At 42.4% G+C, this 22,544-nt stretch overlaps 1 protein-coding gene across 1 annotated transcript in view; it reads left to right on the forward strand.

Annotated features, from left to right (window-relative positions):
• The first annotated feature begins 195 nt into the window (after window positions 1–195).
• Window positions 196–22,544, forward strand: part of LAPTM4B (lysosomal protein transmembrane 4 beta) — a 133,877-nt gene continuing 111,528 nt past the window's right edge. The window contains exon 1 of the mRNA XM_082235905.1: window positions 196–207. The gene's annotated coding sequence lies outside the window, so the exon portion shown is untranslated. The remainder of the gene's footprint in view (window positions 208–22,544) is intronic.

A 22,544-nucleotide genomic window follows, 5' to 3' on the forward strand; every position in this document is an offset into this window, starting at 1 on the left:
GATTTCCATGACTTCATGCTGTGCTTGCCCTCTGCGGCCTGCTCCAAGTGATAAAGATGATATCGTGGCATGGAATCATAAATACATTTTTCTCCTGAGGTCTATTGAGAGTGTCACTGGCTCTCTCTCTTTCTCTCTTTCTCTCTTTCTCTCGTTCTCTCTCTCTCTCTCTCTCTCTCTCTCTCTCTCTCTCTCTCTCTCTCTTTCTGTTTAAACAAGAACCTGCAACGGCGGCCACATGTAGTGTGTACGGCAAGTGGAGGTGAGTAATGAACTGTCAAAAAGGGAAGATTAGAGAAGCACTTCACCTCAGCTGTGCTCTTGTCAAACAAGCCAACCAATCTACCTCAACTTTTCCTCTGGAATTTTATAGAGAGCCCCACAGGGTAATCACAGCCATTCAAACAACTTGGATCTCCTAATCCGCTTGTATTATGCTTTCCAGCTTCCAGATGCATTTAGAATTAAAAGCATATTTTCAACATTCTCCTCTTCAACCAGGTTTTTCCCTCATCCTCCTATCTCTCCTTCAGCTTTTTTTATAATACTTCTTAAGAGTTCGCATTTTGCACTTTCCACAGCTAAAAAGCTGTAGATGATAACAAGAAACAAGGATGGCTTTTTATTGAATATTAAGCAATATTTTATTATCAGCTCTAAAAAACAAACAAACAAATATAATTTAATGTATTTTTAAAGGATTTTATTTGCTTTAAGTTCCAATTTGTGTTACGTGCTTTTAAGCCCTATGGATAATAGATATTATTCATGCTGGTCAAAGTGATTCAATTATATTTCAACTCTGATTATATTTCAGCTTTGATTATGCCTACGGATTAAAGTAAAAGCAGATTGGTTAAGTGCATAAGATTCTTATCTCATCATACATGATAAAGCTATTTTTAGCCATCTCACCCCTTGCTTTTTCCTGTTAGACCAATTGCAGTCGTTAACAGTCGTCAACAGGTTTACCACACCTATCAGCCAATCACCCATTCCCAACACCCTTCTGAGTAATACCCCTCCCCACCCTCTCACTATATACAAGGGTCTGGTGACTTCTGTTTCAGTGTATCTGAAGAAGTGTGCATGCGCACGAAAGCTCATACCAATAACAAACTTAGTTGGTCTCTATGGTGTAAGCTTCCTCTTTTTGACAAGATGGCCCCTACCACCAGGTACATAAAACATGCAGTTATTAGTCTGCGTTTTGCAAGGAACTCGTACAGCCTGGACTTTCGTAAGCGGTGAGGCAATGAAAATGACCAAATGTACTACTGACTAAAAACTTATATAAACCTTTCACCTTGGAGGGTGCCCCCAAAAGAAAATTATTGTGGGGGGGGGGGGCCAAGGGATCCCAGCCCCCTCCAGTTGGCACCAGTGCTTGTGACACACATAAACAAACAACATAAGAAGCCGCTTATCCCAGTGAAGGGTGACTTTATCTGGCAATATATATGTCATACTGTTTGACTGATTAGTCACACATTGGTTGTCCCCTTCATTCGACCCTGCTTAAGAAGATGGTGTTCTTCCCTTTCATTTATTGCCGCATGCCTCAATCTCTGGTGCTTACCTTGGTTTTCTGCAAAGCCATATTGATGATTTTTCTTTCTTTAGCATGTGTAATGTTATTGTTATTATGGTTTACTAGTGCTGTTGTCCTTTTGAAGTCTTAATAATAAAATATATTAAAAGTTAAAAGTGAATACCAGATGCTGGAAACTACAGAATGTGAGGGCGGTGAGGTCCTGCTTGCGGGTTCCCCACAGGTATCTGGTTGGCATAGCTGTCAACTTTTCCCTTTTCTTGCGAGGAATCCTATTCGGAATAAGGGAATTTCCCTTAAAAAAAGGGAAATGTTGACATTTATACTGGTTGGTCAGGATGCTAGACCAGATGGGCCACTGGTCTGGTCCAAGAGGCTATTCTTAAATGCCATAATAGTTAACTATAAATAGATTTGTGGATTTTCTAAATCCAGTAGGCACCTGCTGTATCTGAGTCAGGCACTGGGCAGAGGAGGAATGGCGAGCCTTAAAAGTAGGAGAGCAAAGAGCTCAAAGACAGATGGCAAATAGCAGCAGTGGGGGAGAAGGTGGGGTGGAGATTTACTTGGGACAACGCCATTATCCAAGAGGCTGGGTTCCACTGTTCCCCATGACTTGTAATTCCTATTTCACTTCATTTTTGTTCTGCTATGATGTCTCATGTGGTTCTTCTGTCCTTACTCTTTGTCCTAGCCTTCAATCACTCTTTGTGAGAAAACATTTATTAAAAAGAAAGAAAGAAACTCATTTTACAGATTTCAGATGCAGAGATTTTATTTTCACATATAAAACAGTGCAGTGGGGCTGCACAACCATAACAATCTTCTCCAGACTTGGCGATGAACACAGCTTTGAAGAACACTTACTTTCTCAAGCAGTGTGATCTTTCAGCTAAGTCGGTTTCCTCCATGTGCCACGGCAAAGTGGTGGGAGGTCCAGGCTTTGTGGGATTTTCATGTTTATTGGGTGTTTGACAGCAGATGGTGAAAAGCATTTCAATTTGGATCCGCTTTATACTCAGAGATTAATTCAGGTGAAAAACAGAGCCATCCTAATTGCATCACAATGATGCTCTACAGTACTCAAAGATAGTATTCATCATCATAAATTCTAAGGTCAGCTGCTAATGTATCTCATGATTGCAATTGCCTTTTTAGACCATGCTTTCAATTACTTTAAATGGGTAATCTAATTAAATTGGCATTTGCTGTTTGTTACATGCAGCTTGTTTTGTAACTGGGGCTATCACTGGGATAGGTTAGCCAGGTTGTCTGCCTAGATCCCTGTCTTAGAATACAGAAGACTGTGACACAATGCTGGATACTAGCTTGCTGCATTATTTCATGTCACAAGTTGGTGTTTGAGCATAGAAAGCTGCAATTGGTCCATTTAACTCAATGTTGTCAGTATTGTCTACTCTGATTTGCAGAAGCCTCTCCAAGGATTTAGACAGGAGGGTTTATCCCAGCCCTACCTGAATCTTAGAAACATTGTAGAGCTGGAAGGAACTACAAGGATCATCTAGTCTAACCTGCTGCAATGCAGGAATCTTTTTGCTCAAAACACCTGGGTTTGGATCTAGGGTCTCCTGCATGCAGAATGTGTGCTCACCTACACAGGACTCATCTGATACTTATTTAGAAATATTTAAGAGACAGTGGAAAGACAGAAATAATACATAAGCCCCTTAAGCTCATCATATTGAACAGTTGGGACAAAAATAGTAAGATATCATGGAACACCCATGCTCCATGCCTGGTCTGACGATCAATATTCACTGTTGTTCTAAGTCCACAAAGGTTGTTCCCCTCCCTCAATTTGCACTGTGTTTCTGTTGCTCTGTAAGGAATCGTGTAGAACAGTGTAATTAGTTACACAGTTAGTTGTGTAAAATTCTGCCACAGCAAATAGCAAGGCAACTTATGTTGTTTTCGTCTGAAGTCCATTGTTGCTCTGATGTGACCTTGCTATGACAGTTGTCAATCGCCTTGTTGTGGGGGCCGGGTAGGGATTTTTTCCACTTGGCAAATTGGCACCGGCCGACTGGTTTTTGCCTACCTAGTAGCAATCGCCACAACCTTTGTGAGGTTAAGCATTGGGTAAGCATTTGTTTGGTCGGAGCGGAGGTTGTGGCCTTGCCTGCCCCTCCTCAGTAAGGGTATCCTGTTAAAAGGATCCGGGGTGTGAATACTATCCGAAGGCTGGGGGTGGGCTTTGGCCATGTCACAGCCCCTACGGGGACCCCAAGGGGAGGCACTATCTGACGTATGTTATCGGGTACCCTCTATTGGTGGTTTACCCTTCTGGGGCTCTCTGATGAACAGGAGTCAATATATAGCCTGGCTTCACCCTAATACCTAAGCCAAACCGCTCACATCTGTAACCGATAAAAGTTGTGGCCTATTTGAACCCATAAACCAAATATTCTGTGTCAGTGTGAGTTACTTACTGTGTTCCTGGGATCTTTGGGGCTCGGGTGCCTTGGCATGAAAGCAGACCTGCAGTAGAACAGAAGGATCACCACATGTGATGACCACATGTCAGAATGGTAATCAGTGCCTTCTGGTGGTGGCAGAAAAGGGGTGTTGGGGAGGTGTGAGGGCAGGCTGTGCAGGTGCAGGATCCCAAGCTTCCTTGCTCTTCTCAGTATGCCCCCAAAATGGCTCTGGACTTCAACCAGCCCTGCAGTTGGCATAGTAAATTCCCTTCAATAGGAAGGGGAAGGGTAAAGGAAAATTACCCTTCAGCTGCTCCCCACCTCCCTCACTTACTATAGTGAGCCAACGGGCATAGATGCTGGGGCCCTGGGGCCCTGGGTGCCCAAGCACCCACAGTCATGGGGCCAAGCTGGCACTGCTGTCAACTGGCTATCAATGTGGCATTTGCTCCATCTCAGACCCACTCCGCCATCGCTATAGGACTGCTCCAGTTGGCCCCCTGGAACATTCTATTTTTCTTCCTATTTGTGCTTAAAGAATATCAAGATACTGTCATTTCTTCAAATGCTTTCCTTGTCCTCGAGAATCGAGTGTTTCCTTCAGGCATTTGTTTCTTCTTGGAGGCTGCTGCGTTTACGAAGCGAGCACCGCACACCCTGGGTGCACACTCCACTCAAAAAGCAAAGCTGAATTCAGTCAGACGTGTTCGTATTCAAAAATGCCTGTGTTCTGAGGAGAGGAGGGTGCGCATTCTTTTGGAATGCTTTTCGGCGAAAATTTTAAGCCTGGTGATAAATAAATAACTAGATGCATCTTTGGAAGAAGAAGAAAAACCTTCCATATATTTCTCTATTCAACAAGCAGCATACATAATCACAAAGGTACATTTGCATATAAAAATGTTACACATACCCTGTGCATGGATTTAGAAATAATATGTCTAAGTGGGTATTTGAGAAGATAAGCATTTACCATCATTTACCATTCGTTCCTTTCAGTTTCACTGAATGACCAAGGCTCTCCAGATGTCCTTTTTATTGTGCATTCATGACCGTTGGTGCTCATGATGGTATCAGGATGCTTATACACCCAAACAAAGAAGTGCTATCCCAAGTCCATATTCCCTGCATCTTCACGCTCCTGTCCCAGCAACATCTATGCTGGCTTCATTACGTCCACAAAATGGAAGATGGCAGGGCATGATCTATGGGAAACTGACTTCCGGCACCAGGCCAATTGGCAGACTAACTCTGTGTAGCAAAGATTTCTGCAAACATGACAAGAAGGATGGCATCATCAACACTGCCGTGTGGAAATCCCTTGCAGACAACTACAGCACCTGGAGACAGACAGTCAGGTCATGCTTCCGTAGCAGTGACCAGAGGAGGAATGACTGCTGGGAGGAGCGCAGAGAGAAGAAACACCATGGTGCATCTGCAGCAGTACAACCGGACGCCTTCATCCTCTCCAGCTGCAACAAAACATCTCTACAGCCACAGCTGGTGGTGCAACCATTCCAACAGCTTGACCTCACCTCTAAAGGCACACCCCTCCATTGTCTCCTGAGACAGATAGATGCCAGCCCATACACAACCACACTCTTAATACCATTTGTAGCTGCCTCTTTTCCAATCAGTGCATGCCCTGTAACTTCCCACTGAAATCCTGATACTTTTCAGACCACAAATGTTCCAGTTTATTTTTTGTCCCGCTTTTGTTGCACTCTAGTGAGGAGTGCCCCTCTAGATTGCAATAATGTGAGAGTATTAGGGAGGCATCACAGAACAACCAAAAAGGCAGAACCGTGTGTGGACTGTCCAGTAGGAATCATCCACTATTATATTGCATTGGTGACATGTTGCAGAATAAACGCACTATGGCGTTTGCCTCCTAGGATGGGTCATAAGGAAAGGGTTAAAATGGGTGTGATGGGATTGGCCAGTGAGAATGCAAGGGGGGAATAAAAGTTAGAGTGGGAGATTTTGAAAGTCGGTTGAGGTTTGGGAGTTGAGAGTTGAGGTTTGGGAGTTGAAGAAGGAAGAGGGATGTTTAGGTGTGGGTTGGTAGAGTTGTATTGTGAGAGAGTGAGAGGAATTGTTAGGTGGAGTCAGAGAGATAGTTGGAATAATCAGTTTGGAGTTGTTAGGAACTAAGAATAAGAAACTGACAAGAGAAAAATTAACTGAAACCATAAGCTTGTTCCTGCATTTAAAAATAAACTTGATTATTTGTTTATGTTAACAACTGACTGGACTCCGTGTGTCCCCGTGAGATACGGGGTGGTGGCAGCGGAAAAAGCAATTGCAGTGACGGCACAGGATCAATAGACCGTCAAACGTCCAGGGGCCCTGTGTGTGATCGCCACACGCACACACACACACACACACACACACACACACACACTAGTCTTGAGGGCTCCCAAGTAGTATCATAGCTTAGGAAAATGGCCTTAATGCAGCCTTCATCAACCTTGTGTCCCCTAGACATTTGGGGCTACAGATCCCATAGTCAGCATATATTCTTGTGTTATAAACTGTCTACACTGCTACAAGAAACACCACTGTACACACAACCACTATGTGTATTGTGTAACATTGTTCCTTCTCTCTCCCTTTATTGTGTTGACTATTCTCCACCATCTGTTTTCTTACTGGTCCTCTTTCTCCCACTCCCTCTTATTCATTGCCTTCTTCCCCTCTCACTTAAGCTCACACATCTATTCTTCCAGACAAAGAGAATTAGAGCACTATATCTAGTATCCCAAGACCACCAAACTATGTAAATCCTGCCGAGAAGACCCCCGCTAAACTCGAGAAAAGGGGAGAGAATTACAATGCCAGGGAGCAGAACATTAATTGTGTGCGACTGAATACGCTTTCTCTTTTCCTCCCCAAGGAAACCAAAGTCCTGAAAGGAGATCTTCCGCTGGCAGTTAAAAGTCCATTTTAGTTACATTACCAGATATCTGGCACTGAAGCAAGCAGCATAAAATATGTACTAAATGGCTCTCTTCAGTATCGAGACATTAGAATCCGTGCGATTATTCTGTCTGCCTGCCGAGAGCTGTGTTGGGAAAAGGCCTTCCACGATGAATAATCTTTTTCGGTTTTCTGCTTGCCTTTTGCAAATGACACAAATTATTATTATTATTGCATTTTCTTAAATTTGTGATGTAATATGCATATCTCTGGGCTGAAAGCTCTGTGCAAGTACCTTTTTGGAATCCTACGTCCGCTAACTGCATTTTTGCAGGAATTGTGTGCATTTTTCATCCAGTGGAAGCCTTGTGGCCTGACCTGAAGATGAGAAGAATTGCAATACAAATCTCTAGGCATCATCTCTAGGCCTGGGTGGTGTGGTGTTGCCATTAGCTCCCCTGCCCCATATTATTGGCTTATGGTCAAGCGAGGCAAGATTTTTCACTGGTAGGGCCAGTGTTATGGAATTCACTGTCCTGCTGATATGTGATATGTGACAGCCTCCATCTGTATTGGCATCCCATCATCTTTACATAGGCATCTCTTTGATCTCTCAACACAAGTCTCCTGTTAGTGACTGCATTGTTTTAATTATATTGTTTTATTGCAGATTTTAATTATGGATGTTTTATATCTTAATGTTCATGAAACTGTTTCTTTTATACTTTGCAAACCAACTCGAAGGCTATTTTGGCATTAACAAGCCTTCTAAAGTGGAATTTTATCTTCCCCAGTCAGTAACTAGATTCGTGCAAATCATCTCAATTTCCTATATATGTAATTGCTTTTATATATACGCTATCATTTTATATATGGCTTTTGCTGTATTGTGAAATCACTTTAAGATTAATAAAAAAACAATAAACTGTATCCAAACTTATTTATTTATTTCAAAGCAATTGTGAACAGTTTAAAATTTCAAACATCCCTAAGTGGCATGCAGTCTAAGAAGCAAACAACGTATCATTAAAACAGAAACACCACCTAAAGCAAACTAAACAGCAATATGAAAACATATAAAAGTGAATAAAAGTTAATGAAACAGAAATCCAGAGGATTTAAACATGTAAAACAGGGTCCAATTTTATGAGTCAGGGAGAGCCTGAGCAAAAAGATATGGCGCTTAAATTCCTAATTTAATTCTGAGTTAGGAATGTAGAAAACCCAATTGTAGACCATCCCTATATCACCTGTTTTCAAACCCTGCTCACAGGGTCTGTTGGCTTCTTACTCCTCCTTAAAGGTAAAGGTAAAGGGACCCCTGACTATAAGTTCCAGTCCTGGCTGACTCTGGTGTTGCGGCGCTCAACTTGCTTTACTGGCCGAGGGAGCCGGTGTACAGCTTCCGGGTCATGTGGCCAGCATGACTAAGCCGCTTTTGGAGAAACCAGAGTAGCACATGGAATCACCGTTTACCTTCCCACCAGAGCGGCAACTATTTATCTACTTCCACTTTGACGTGCTTTCGAACTGCTAGGTTGGCAGGAGCTCACCCCGTCGTGGGGATTCGAACCACCAACCTTCTGATCAGCAAGCGAAATATACTAACTGAAGTGATTGTTCTTTATAACTTCTTTGTAGAGCAGTACATGCAGGAAGTTACATTTCTATCAGATTGGTGGCAATGAGCAATCTTTCCACAAAGAGGGCTACTGCTATCGACTTCCCCCTGCAATGAACTGTACCAGGGGCTGTTTACATTCTCGATCTATGTGTGACAATCACGAAGTCTGTAGACTTATCAGCGGTGGTGCACCGCAGAACTCTTAGCAGAATCCTCTGGGAATGGCAAAGTCTGGTTGGTGCGCGATGAACACTGATAGGCAATGGCACACCACAGAACACTTAATAGATTCCTCTGCAGCACTCATTTGCCTATGCTTGTTTATCCAGAAGCAGGAGTTTAGAGGTATGCATGTATAGCATTGCAGCTATTCTCTGAGGACAGGAAGTTTGAAAAGCAAATCTCTAAATGACCATTTAAATTATTTTGAATGTTTCAAACCATAAGAAAGTCAATTTCTTTCAAGTGCAAGCACATCAGGATGGGAGATATTCAAGATGTTTCCCAATAGCAAATATCAGAGGGAGAGTGCTTATTTGAAAATATTGCTAGTACTACGAATGTTATTCGCAGCCTTAGTTAGCAGTTTACCAGTAGTTAATATATTGTATCCATTTATTGGTTAATAATTTGTTCTTTTTATGTACTTTCATACTATCTATGTACGATTATCTCTTTTCTCATATGTATATCCTTGAATGCATTTTTAAAGCCCTAAGGAACCCCAGAACGGCTAATAAAAATAAAATCAGAATGCACATTTAAACAGCAAGGGAAAGCATTAAAAAGTTGCAACATAGCAACAGCAGAGACCCGGCAGCATTATACAACATAGGCAGTAGTTATCAGTGCCCCTTTGAAAAAAGCAAGGGTTGGTTGTACTTCTTACCTGAAGGCAAGCAATGATGGTGCCAAATGAGGCCCCCCTCAGAAGGAAATAGAAAAGATAAGTTTCATGCCAACAATAAGGGTCATTACTTTCTCAATTTCTATCTGCTGTTAGCTACTCCCTGTTAACAAAGAGCCCGACAGAAGGGATTCTAAATCCAGGTTATATATGAGTCAACCATGGGAAACCTTTCAAGGTTCATGTTGCTATCACATACATATAACCCCGTTAAACCAGACTCCATTTCCTTGAATATGGGCAATGCTCTGAGGACCTTACCTCCAATAATAGCAGGAATCAGATTTTGCTGCCATCACTTATTGCGGAAGGGCCATGGCTCAGAGGTCGAGTGTTTGTTTTGCACACAGGTTCAAAGGTCAAAGGTCCCAGGTTCAATCCCCAGTGTCTCCAAGTAGGACTGGGTCCTTTCCCTACCTTAAACCCTGCAGAGTCACTAACAGTCAAGGTTCTTGGCATCTGTCTTTCTGGAGAGACAATGGAGTGCACCTCTGGGGTGAAGTCAAACCACTGCATTAGCAACACAGAAGTGACCTCCTCAAGGCACAAGCCTGGGCAGTGTGTATGGAGGCCTTGGGTTGCCCAGACGACACAGCCCTTCTCTCAGCTGATGTGGTCCAAAGGAAAACAGAGCAATACATCTGGCACCAGCTTGGCTGCAGGAGTTGCTGGAAGAAGGCATACAAGTAGGGTTGACAGATGTGGCCCTAAGGCATGAAGATACTAGGTAAAAGTGCAATTCATTGGCCCACCACATGAGGCAGCTGCATAAAACACCAATGCTCCCAGCTAGAGTCTTGGCAGTTCCTGACCCCAACACTCAATGTATACACTTTGTTTACATGAAGAATATACAGGCTGATGCCATTGGATTCAATATGTTCAGCCATCTAACTAAAAATAAATTAAGGCTTATAAATCATCAAAACAGATTGGGTCAAACATATTTTGCTTTACAAATTTATAAGCATGAATTCAACTAATTAACCTGAAATTGCACGGGTGAAAATAATTTCAAAGAGATAATAAGTGCACCCCAAAGGTATTTATGAGCTATTGTAAAGCTGCAAGACAAAAGGCCAGAATCACAGTAGAATTGTCTATGTCAACAAGAGCTGCAATTAGTAGCAAGATTGAAATCAACTAATATAATTTAAGCTTGAGCCTCATATTTTATGGTTGTGACTAGGTCACCAAGGCACTCGGAAATGTTTGTTCTAATTACTTGTTTGCACAGTTAAGTTATTGTTATTATCATGGGGCTTACTAGACCCCAGAATGAATCTAATGCATATTTTGAACTTCACACTTGAACTAAATTCAGTTCCCTCACAATCAATGTTCAATTCATAGCATTAAGCAGTACAAACTAATCTGCTAGTTTCTGCTTCTTTGTAAGAATAGAATTGCCTAACTAGTTTCTGTCTAGTCTAGCACTGCATCTACAATAATATGGCCAACCACATATTCCTGGGAAGCTCACAAGTGGGGTGGGATGGCAATCACCACCCATTGTCAAGGGTTCCCAGAACTGGAAGAATAGTGTCTCAGAATAGGGACATTCCATTTTGGACTGTTAATGCCTAAGTTAGTTGCACCTATTGAAATCAATGACAGGTCATGACTAATGTGTCCCACTGTTTTCAGGGCAAAGCACAACCAGCCATGAACACTTATGTGATGAAAACATCCATTTATGTAGGCTGATCGCCAACGAATTGATGCTTTTGAATTATGGTGCTGGAGGAGACTCTTGAGAGTCCCATGGACTGCAAGAAGATCAAACCTATCCATTCTGAAGGAAATCAGCCCTGAGTGCTCACTGGAAGGACAGATCCTGAAGCTGAGGCTCCAATACTTTGGCCACCTCATGAGAAGAGAAGACTCCCTGGAAAAGACCCTGATGTTGGGAAAGATGGAGGGCACAAGGAGAAGGGGACGGCAGAGTACGAGATGGTGGCACAGTGTTCTTGAAGCTACCAACATGAGTTTGACCAAACTGCGGGAGGCAGTGGAAGACAGGAGTGCCTGGCGTGCTCTGGTTCATGGGGTCACAAAGAGTTGGACACGACTAAACGACTAAACAACGACAACAACAAATGTTCTTCCAGAATTGTAACCCTGATTATTTCAGGAGGGAAAAAGAAAAAGAATCAATCCAATTAGGCAAGGTTTTAATTTGAAAAAGTGTCCCTGAAAATAAGAGATGTATGTAGAAACTAAATCGAGTGCCTGGTGTGCTCTGGTCCATGGGGTCACGAAGAGTTGGACTAAATGACTAAACAACAACAACAATGTACAATAGTCCACAAAGCCCTTCTAGGATGGTACCTTAGTATTAATGGTGGTGGTGATGGTAGTAGTAAAGAGTAGGGCTGTGTACCAGATTCACTCTTATTTGGGGAGGATCCAGGCTTGGGCCAAATCTGGTTTAGACAGCCCTGAATTGCCCTAGGTCAGGTCAGGACACTCAGAGCAATCCAGGGCTGTCAAGGGATAGGGCATTGGATGGAAGCCTGCAGAGGTCTTCTTCAACAGCATGTTCCCCCGCAGGGAGCACACTAAAGTAGCAGACTCCAGCAAGACTAATACTCCACTCACTAGCTGATGAGCTGAGAACTGGGCTTAGCTTTTCCAACTTCCAATTTTTCAGTTCAAACCCATTAGGAACTATAGCTGCAGACTTGAAGCAGCTTGCAGTAGAGTCATTGTTGCAATTGATTTTAGTTGGTTGCCCTGAGGTTGGTAGATTTAGGCTGCAAGACAATGAGGTTGCATCAATGAAGCTCCAAAGAATTTGGTAAATTAATAACAGAGACCTGACACTACAGTAGCTCTATGACCGTAATGTCATCTGACTTCTGTAACTAACCAGGAGAGTTACATATCTGGAGGGCTTGAACAAAATGAGGAAGATACAATGGCAACACTATATACAATACACACACACACACACACACACCCTGACTGTAATTCAGTTATACGCACTGTTCACAGAATTAGACTATAATGCACTTCTACACAAGGATCTAGGGCAATTTATACACCCGTAATTCATCTTGACAAAAGAGAATAAATCTCCCTTGAGTTATTCTTGTTAGAAATGCAGGTTGACGTTTTATTCATGATTTAAAACCAATTCCTTATAGACATTTCCAAGAAATTATTTTTCAACATTAGATCCTCTACAGTTTTCATTTCTGAGAGTTTCACCTAAAAATTCTTTTCATATTATTATTACTATTTAGCATGGTGTGGTAAGGCTTACTTGGTATCTCCCCCCCCCCCTTTGGTCAATCTATTTATCGTTCCTTCCAAATGCTCAAATCCATTTCCCTTGGAATAGATTTGTCTTTGTATGACAGGCATATAAATAGGTTGTATTATAGTATTCTATTCACTGGTGCAGGTTTAGCCTGAAGATTTTGAAGATTTAAAAGGAAAGGGGAAAGGGGGGGAAATCCTTGAATGACAGCTCTGCATTATCTAACCTCTTAGCTAATAAAAAGAGAGAGAGAAGACCTCAAAGTGAACTATAGTATCTACCCCCAGGTTTAAAAACAGCAACTTACATGCTGCTTCTGAATTCAAGCCACTGAGCCTCTTGGGCTCACCATTCGGAAGGTCGGTGGTTCAAATCCCCACAACCGTGGTGAGCTCCCATTGCTCTGTCCCAGTTTCTGCCAACCTATTATTATTATTATTATTATTATTATTATTATTATTATATACTGCCCTATACATTGAGGTCTCAGGGCGGTTCACAGAATAAAATCAAAATATAAAACCATAAAATACATTATCAAAATAAAAACAACAACCCAATAACACTCCTCCTCGCAATTCGAAAGCACACCAGCGCAAGTAGATAAATAGGTACCATTGCAGCAGGAAGCTAAATGGCATTTCTGGGTGCTCTGGCTTTCGTCACGGTGTTCTGTTGTGCCAGAAGTGGTTTAGTCATGCTGGCCACATGACCCAGAAATCTGTCTGCGGACAAACACCAGGTCCCTCGGCCTGAAGTGAGGTGAGCACCACAACCCCATAGTCGCCTTTGACTGGACGTAACCGTCCAGGGATCCTTTACCTTTACCTTACACAGCAAACATTTAAAGTACATGACTTCTCCCAAAGAATTTGTTAAGGTGCTGGGAACAGTAGCTGCATGAGAGGTAATCTACAGTTCCCATAATTCTTTGGGGGAAGTCATTTGCTTTAAATGTATGGTATGGTCCAATTAATTAGACTGAATAATATCTAACCAACATGGGAAAGTTAGTTCACACCTAACATGTGGATATAACGTGGGGACCTGCTGTCAGATTGCTAAATTTGTTTCAGTTTGTTTCGCTGATGCATCCAGTAAATGGAGGAATTTGTGAAAATACCAGCACATGCTCTGAGAACAGCTGATACTGTAGCATTGTTAAAGCTAATCACCTATGGCCCTGATCAGTATTTGGAGGGGGCTTCGAGAGCTACTTATAAGCCACTCTTAGCTTTTTAAGGGAAGTGTATGAGGTTGTACAGAAACACTTGGCAAAATTAGAAATACTAAACTACAAACCCCTAATCAAAGAATTAACAACAAAAATATAAAATATGGAATAAATTTACCTTATCTTGGCTGGGATGAGTGGCAACAGTTTAAATGAACTTACTGACATGCCTCCTTTATTTATTTTGTGTACTACCTATCCAATTCGCACTTATCCGAATTTTGCGATGCGGTTCTTCTACCAAACGATGTTCAAGAAACTGCATGTATTGGGGGGGGCGCTAGGGGCGCACTGGAAGATGGCCGAGAATAACATCTCTCCGGCACACACGAGGTAATTAAGAGGCTGATATGGGAGTATGCAGCCTCCCTTTCTTGCCCAAGGGAATGGGGAACACTGCCTTGCCTGCTGTGGCCATAAATCACCCCAGGATTTGAAAGAAGGGGGTGAGGGCACTAGGCTCAAAGCCCTTGTGTGGGTCCGGCTCTCCCAGACGCTGTCTCTGATCGCGCACTGGCTGCATCAGCTCGAAATAAACAATTAGAAAAGAAGCAAATGCACATACTTCGAGTGAAGATCGGGAGTAAAGACTGCTAATTAAAGGGATCTCTGGGATGTGTAGCGACGGGCTGGATTCAACAATAAATCAAGAGAAGAATCATCAAAGGATTGGTATGTCGGAGCGAGACTGAAAAGGGGGGGGCTTTTCTTTTTTTGTCTTATGTGAGTACCCAATAACCCTTCCCCCTAAGAAAGAATCGTCGTGATTACTGATCACAAGCAAGAACTGTGTGGAAATTAATTACTAAATCAAAGATATGGCATGTGAGAACATCGATAAAGGAAAGAAAGTTCTCTGTGACGCAGTCATAAAAAGGGTCTGTTATGGCAGGCCTGCCCGCAGGAGGACTGAGGGGGAGGAGGACTTGGCTCGTTACTATATCGGAATGTGAGATCGGCCTGGCAGGGCAGACTGTGGGAAACGTTTTGTACGGAGGTGTTGAAAGAATGTCTGTCTATTTTGATATGGCTCTTGGATGAGTGTAAAATCCACACAGGATATACAACGTTTGTTTTCAACCCGCTTGTGGAGACTATCAGAGATCATAAAGAAAACAAGAAGATGAGGAAAACAACAAAGAGAAGATGGAATAGAACTGTGAATACTATTTGGACAGAACTGTGTATATTAAAGCAGCAGTAAGAGAGATGTTTGGATCTCATTCGGAGCTTGAAGTATGGGTACCCCCAACAAAAATTTTAAAATTTGGCTGTGTAATTTGGAATTAATGTGATTTGGAATTAATGTGATTTGATTGGCCTGTTAATAAAAATTATTTTTTTAAAAAAAGAAACTGCATGTATTGGGGAAGGGTGCATAAAATATAAGTGAAAATAACATACCAAATGCATTATATTGGAGCAATTGCAAAGAAAATAATGTGTCAATTAGTCAAAATTGCTTGCAAAAAATAAATGTGTTTATTGGGATAAATTTGGCCAAAAATCCAGATCAATTTTCATAAGTGTGTGTGTGTGTGTGTGCGCGCGTGTGTGTGCAAATTTCTGAGAAATGTGGAGAACTGAATACAGTGGTACCTTAGGTTAAGAACTTAATTTGTTCTGGAGGTCCGTTCTTAACCTGAAACTGTTCTTAACCTGAGGTACCACTTTAGCTAATGGGGCCTCCCACCTCCACCACACCACCACTGCACGATTTCTGTTCTCATCCTGAAGCAACGTTCTTAACCTGAGGTACTATTTCTGGGTTAGCGGAGTCTGTAACCTGAAGCGTCTGTAACCTGAAACGTCTGTAACCCGAGGTCCACTGTATAAGATTGGAAAAATGAGAAACTGACAGATCCTTCCATCCCTACCAATCTCTCATTCAGTGTCATTCAGAGCCTCATTTTGTTATGCCATACAACGAAATTTCAGGAGAACATGTCTTGCTAATCAAAAGATTATGATACGTTCACGGTATGCTTAAAAAAAAACACCCAAACCCTTTTGCTGCAGCTTTCCACAAGAAATGCATCTATTCCCAAATTGCCAAAGACCTTTTTGGAGATCTTACAGAAAGTTAGCCAGATCAATTCAAATGCATACGTTTTCATTTGTATGTTTACGTAGAAAAACAAAAGAAACTCCAATATGCATACCAAATCATGCAGCACAAAAGTCGGTTCACCAAATTGATATTTCACAGCAATTGTCAAGTTTCTGCTGGGGAGGAGAGGGGGGCTTTCCAAAAAGAACATAGAGGTATTTTTGCAAATTAGATTGTATGCCGCAGTTTCAGAACTCACCATGTGACTATAGTTGTGAGAAATAATTGGAAAAACCAATTGTCTGGAAGCGTGCTTATGTTCTTTATGTCGTCTTTCCAGTGATTAAGAAACTGTCTGAGAATGTTCTCTAATAAGAGAAGATCCAAGTGCAAAGTGGCAGGTCTCTCTGGGACATTGAGAGAAACAGCATAGCCACGCAGCAAAGATGGTACAGAACGATGCCACTCCTTATAAGATGATTACCGAGATATGGTAAGCTCAAACAAGGATCATTTAGGGACAGAGAATTGCTCCGTATGTTGTGATAATGTAGCTAACCCTTCAAACAGCACTTGTTATCATATTACCTTGTTTACCTTGATTTTAACCACACACAGAAAGCACAGGAGACTAATGGGATCCATGTCTGTACCTTGCTTGTGATTAATCCCAGTCTTCACAATATTAACTTCAAATTATTTGAATGCTAGTCTTGCCACTTTAATTGTATACAGTATGGTGAAGATAAAAAGAAAGTCTTGTGATCTGGATAATAACTACCAGTGATTCAGCTGGTGCCTCGGCAAGAATAATGTTTATGTGCCACTGTGATCCAGTGGAAAGCAATCTAGACAAAGAAGAGGACATTTTCATGATTTAGTATCAGGCCCTATCAAGTGGAAATGGACAGCCTGCCTGCCTCCACCATTATAAACTCATTTTTCATTTTCTGATATTTTAAAAACAAAACAATAGGCCATCTGAGTGGTGCATGAGTTGTACGGCGTACTCTTCTGAGCCAGTCAAGAGCACTACCACAGGAATCCTTCCTTGGACTGGTGCAAGCTAGGCCTCATCTAGGGGAACTGTGAGTTGTTAGGAACCCCTAAGGAGTAAGAAGGTAAAGGTAAAAGGTAAATGACCCCTGGGCGGTTAAGTCCAGTCAAAGGTGACTATGGAGGTGACTATGGGGTTGTGGCACTCATTTCGCTTTTCAGGTGAGGGAGCCAGCGTTCGTCCACAGACAGCTTTCCAGGTCATGTGGCCAGCATGACTAAACCACTACTGGCGCAACGGAACACTGTGAGGGAAACCAGAGTGCACGGAAACACTGTTTACCTTCCCGCTACAGCAGTACCTATTTATTTACTTGCACTGGTGTGTTTTCGAACAGCTAGGTTGGCAGGAGCTGGGACAGAGCAACGGGAGCTCACTCCATTGTGGGGATTTGAACCGCCGACCTTCTGATCGGCAAAACCAAGAGGCTCAGTGGTTTAGACTACAACGCCACCCACGTCCCTAAGGAGTAGTCTGGTGTCTGCCTTCTTTTTAGAAATCTTGGACATGTGTGCTTGGCCACCAAATGGGCAGAATTAGCACCAGGTTTATTTAACCTCTGCAACCAACATCATATGTGGTTAGGGGTGGACACTTCTGTGTGCTGCAGACTGCACCAGCAAAACACCTTTGGGATTGTACTTGCTGGTACACACTCGCACACAATCCTATCTGTCTCACCCTCCCTCCTTCACAGAGGATAGGAGCAGATACTTCAGAGTAAAAACACCCTGGATACAAATATCCCATGGGTATGCTCCACTTCACTTACAGAAGACAGAAAAGAACAAACTTTTTTAAAGGCTCTTTTTATTTAAAAAAAAAATCACACACATATGAATAGAGTCAATTTGTCTCATAATTGTAGAGCTGTTTCCATAAAGATACCACCAGCGGTCGCTAATTGTACCTAGAAAACTCATTACATTATATGATTGGATTTTTAATTAGAAGTGCAGATGGCATCTCATTTATTACTGTTCTATATAGGCCTCTTGACTAGAAAGGCAAATCTATCCCCCTTTTCTCTTTTTTAAATAAGCTTGCAATTTGGCTATTGGAGAAACAACTTGGGTTCACGGAAGGCAGAAAGGATAATTGATAAGTTACATCTGAAATGCACTACTGAGATTGCATCTTGGCATTTATGAAATGGCTGCAGTTCGTCTGCTTCTCTGGAGTGAGTCAGAAATGCTGGTTGCTGTTGATAGCAGAAGGATCCCAAGAAGGAAGGAGAAACAGCAGAGGAAAACTGCTCAAAGAAAAGCGACAATAAAATGATTTATAATAAATAAATAAAAGGAAAGGGGAAAGGGAAAGACAGTCCCTTAAAACACAATAAAATATAAACATACCTAACGAAGAGACTGGTGGTGATGGCACTGAGATTATATATAGGGTTTAACAATATTAACAGTATACAATATACACTAAAATTACAGAGTAAAATAAAATTCCTGCAGGTATTGTTTCCGCTTTATACTATGCTCTATACTATGCTGCAATGGTACCTCCCTCCCTTATGGTGCTGGGGTGGGGCGCTCCCCCGCCCTCCTTTCCTCCCCCAGTGCATGCAGCAAAAACAGAACTGAATCCCACCCTCCTGTCACCCTGTCCTTTAGAGTGGTGTCAACTGACTGAAAGCTGGGTATTGCTTTTAAACAACTGCCTTGAGATCCAAACTGGAACCACTGGAAGGCCAAGCTTGGCTCACAGACTAAAGGTTCCCACCTTTTGTCTACATCAAAAACAAATGGGGTTGGGAGAAAAAAGAGAGAGGTTCCTTCATAACCTTGAAGAAACCACTTGAAAATCTACATAAAATTAGTAACAGAAATAGAAGATTTCAGCACAGAACATCAACTTAATGCAGTTGTACTGTACAAAGTGTCACTGTTCCTTCAGCAGTGCAAATAGAAACAAAACTGTGTATTACGGGCAATGCATCCTTAAGAATAAAATGGACAAAAGAAAATGGATTCTCATTTATGTTGTCTTGATCCTGTTTCACACAGATGGCCTTGTTTGCTCAGGCTTGCTTTGAGATTTCCTTTACTATAACAACACGCTTTTTTTATTGGAAAGTGGAAAGATAAAATCCCTATTCTTCCCCTTTTCACCTATGACGCATTTGAATTTATCAGTATAGCTGTGAAAAATGAGATGCTTTCAGTGACATTTTTAGTTGCTTGAGAGGTCAGCTCTGAGGAAAATCACATTTTCACCATCATCAAGGGCAGAGGAATCATTTCTCGATGGTTGTCAAAGAAACAGCTTCTAAGAACCTAGTTCATGCACTCTTTCTCAAATCAGCACATCACGGTAATTCGATGTACCACCTTCCTCAAACTGGCTCCCTCTAGAACCTGGTGGACTCCCAATGCCTCTGATGATTGGCTATGCTGGTGAGGGTTGATGGGAACTAGTTATTTTCAAACCCATGACCTTTACCCTTTGATACTGGGGGGGGGGGGTTTGGATTTGTAAGACTACTGGCAAGGGAAGATCAGTCTGGCCCTCAAATGATATACAGTCGTACCTTGGTTGTCAAACACCTTGGTACTCGGACGTTTTGGCTCCTGAACCCCTCAAACCCAGAAGTGAGTGTTCATGTTTGCAAATGTTTTTTGGAAGCCAAATGTCCGACGCGGCTTCTGCGGCTTCCAATTGAGTTCAGAAAGCTCCTGCAGCCAATCGGAAGCTGCCAGGGCCGTCTTTACCCAGGGGTGCAAGGGGTGCTGGGCACCTGGGCGCTGAATTGTATTGTATTGAGCTGCTATGTGGCAGTGGGGTCAGCGGCACCTTTGACACGACTGATCTCGCGCTGCCTGCCTGCTAATGCTGCTTCAGGGAGAGCTCTCTGGAAAGTCTCGCTCACCAAAGCCGGGAGGAGGGGGAGTGACATGAAAGGGGGAGAGACAGACAGAAAGAGGATGCACCTATCTAGCGTCGGGAGCACACACAGGCTGCAGAACTCGTATATGTGCGCTAGCAAGGGCCCTCCAAGCTCCTCTAGAAATAAGGTCGCTCCCACAATGAAAGGCTGCCTGAGATGGCTCTCCCACGCATGCGCACAATGCCTGCCCGTCTCATCTTTCAGACACCTCCCTAAGATCATAAGTGCATGCATGGAGTCTTTACACCCAATGTGTTCTTTGTCTTTTTTAAAAAAGCTGGTTTTAAAGAAACACACACACACAAATCTCCTTTTGGAGCCACGCAGGCATGAGCGCTATTTATCAAATGATAATAGTGGCATAAGGCATAATAAAAGTTAATTTGGGGGCTAAACTAATTTTGGGGGCGCTGGGTGGATCTTTGCACCCCGGCGGCACATATGCTAAAGACGGCCTTCGTTTTTGAGCTATTCCGGGAGTCGAACGGACTCCCAGAATGGATTAAGTTCGACAACCAAGGTACCACTGTACAGGAAATCCTTGTTTGGTGTGGGGGTTATGTTCTGGACACCCACCCCCCACATGAATGCGAGGCATGTGAAAAGCATTCTGTTGTGTTCTGCCCCCTGCCCTTTTAGTGACATTTTCGGGTCACTTCTGGGTTCGGCGCCTTGCACATGTGTGTGATCAAGATCACATGTAAATCAGTCGTTGCCTGTATAATAAGTGGTTGTACACAACTCACTGCTTTATTCTGGGATTGTCAAACTGATCTCCCTGCTCCCTCCCACCCCACTTGCCTTCCTTTTAGTTTGTAAGCCTGGGGGAAGGGTCTGTGTTCTTTTGGGATTGCGGTAACAATACTTGTCTGAAAAGTGGTATAAAAATATATGACTTCTCTGTGTGTGCACATATGTTGTGCCAGGCGCTCTGTAAACCACACAGAGTAGTTTTGAGAATGCCTAAGAATTACACAAGAATTATAAAGTATTTTCTAACTGTAAATCCTCAAATGCACACATACATGATATTTTTAAACTAGAAAGGCTTGGTGAAGTGTGCACATGTTTCTATCCTCTGATCAGGAAGTGAATCGCAAATGTTCCAGCAGTCGATTTAGTTTCTACATACATCTCTTATTTTCAGGGACACTTTTTCGAATTAAAACCTTGCCTAATTGGATTGATTCTTTTTCTTCCCCCCCCCCCCCGAAATAATCAGGGTTACAATTCTGGAAGAACATTTGTTGTTGTCGTTGTTTAGTCGTTTAGTCGTGTCCAACTCTTCATGACCCCATGAACCAGAGCACACCAGGCACTTCTGTCTTCCACTGCCTCCCACAGCTTGGTCAAACTCATGCTGGTAGCTTCGAGAACACTATGCCACCATCTCGTCCTCTGTCGTCCCCTTCTCCTTGTGCCCTCCATCTTTCCCAACATCAGGGTCTTTTCCAGGGAGTCTTCTCTTCTCATGAGGTGGCCAAAGTATTGGAGCCTCAGCTTCAGGATCTGTCCTTCCAGTGAGCACTCAGGGCTGATTTCCTTAAGAATGGAGAGGTTTGATCTTCTTGCAGTCCATGGGACACTCAAGAGTCTCCTCCAGCACCATAATTCAAAAGCATCAATTCTTCGGCCATCAGCCTTCTTTATATCCAGCTTTCACTTCCATACATCACTACTGGGAAACCATAGCTTTAACTATACGGACCTTTGTTGGCAAGGTGATGTCTCTACTTTTTAAGATGCTGTCTAGGTTTGTCATTGCTTTTCTCCCAAGAAGCAGCGTGACCATACTAAGACGCAAATGATTAAAATGCACAGGGTTGTGCTGCAGGACACTGTAGGGAAAGCACTTATCAACTTGGTCAGCAAATCAACTCAGCACCAGTTATGAACAGGTATAAATATTTGTCTACATATGAATTTGTACCAGAAAAGGGTTTGTATCAGATGGAGGAGAAATAGAGATCAAGCAATACAAAATGAAATGAAGCAGTACCAGCGGCTTTATTGGTAACTTCAGGTAGACTTTTTGGAGTGCAATTCTCCATTTCATTTACAATATCTAATCCACGTAGCCAACGAACATGCCTTTTCCACAAATGTTACATATCCATATCCGTCTATCGGCACTTTCTCATCCAGACCGCTATTAGGCAATCATGGAGTCTTTCACCCTCCAAATTTCAGCAGCAGAGCAGGGACTTTATTTTTAACTTTGTAGGACGTATCACCATGGAAACATAATGAAATATGAGAGCAATCCGGCTGATTGATGATGTTACAGTGGAGAAAGATTGACATGAAAAGCAGAGATAAATTTTGTGGCATTCTGAAGCAAGGCTTCGTTTATACACCAGATGAATAATCTGGCCTAACTCTGTAGGCTCTAAGTTAGTACTATAAGATCACTTAACCCAATGCAAAATGAAACATGCCTCAGATGAGATATTACCCTCTTTGGTTCATTAACCAAGCCCAGAAGAAGAATAGCTCTCTCCTCAGTTAAATAGGAAAGATGACCAGCAATAATGAAGGGCTATAAATACACCTGACACTTCAGCATATGGTGGGAGGAAGATTTATTTATTTTATTAACGAT

Source organism: Podarcis vaucheri, assembly GCF_965113315.1.
Source record: "Podarcis vaucheri genome assembly, chromosome: 8".
Classification (NCBI taxonomy): domain Eukaryota; kingdom Metazoa; phylum Chordata; class Lepidosauria; order Squamata; family Lacertidae; genus Podarcis; species Podarcis vaucheri.